This window comes from Rhea americana, unplaced genomic scaffold, assembly GCF_003343005.1.
Source record: "Rhea americana isolate MKP2758 unplaced genomic scaffold, rheAme1 scaffold_125, whole genome shotgun sequence".
Classification (NCBI taxonomy): domain Eukaryota; kingdom Metazoa; phylum Chordata; class Aves; order Rheiformes; family Rheidae; genus Rhea; species Rhea americana.
Window position 1 is genome coordinate 1,313,745 of NW_028185317.1, and position 529 is coordinate 1,314,273.

Here is a 529-nt window from a genome sequence, read left to right on the forward strand (position 1 = left end):
CAGTGACCCAGAAATTGAATGCTCGGGGGCTCTTTCTCAGGGCGATCAGGGCTGAGGGTAAATAGTCAGGGAGCGCCCAGGGGACACGCCAGCGTGATGTCTGCTCTGCAGGCAAGAGCAAGCCCACAAAGCCCCTGTCACTTTGCTAGCGCTGCTCTGGCTGCATCTGCGGGGCCCCAGCTCGGGACAAGTAGTGGATGGCAGCGACTGTGTACCGTGGCCTGGGGAGCAGGAGGGAACGTTTTCCTYGGCCGCTTGGCCAGAAGGTCAGTGTCGATGCAGCCGTGGGAGGGCCGTGCGACCCTGCGTGCGCCGTGCCCGTGTGTGGAGCATCCCACCGGCGTTACCTGCCCTGCAAGTTGCTCGCCGGGCTGTCGGCCAGGGCCGGGGGGAGGGGGAGGGTCGCACGGGTATGCCCCGCTGGCAGCCCCGGGGCTGGCACTAGGGGTTTTCGGAGGGATGCGCGTGGTGCTGCCTGGGTCGGGCCTTACCCCGCTCGGCCCTGCCGGGACGGGCGGCGGGGGCGGCC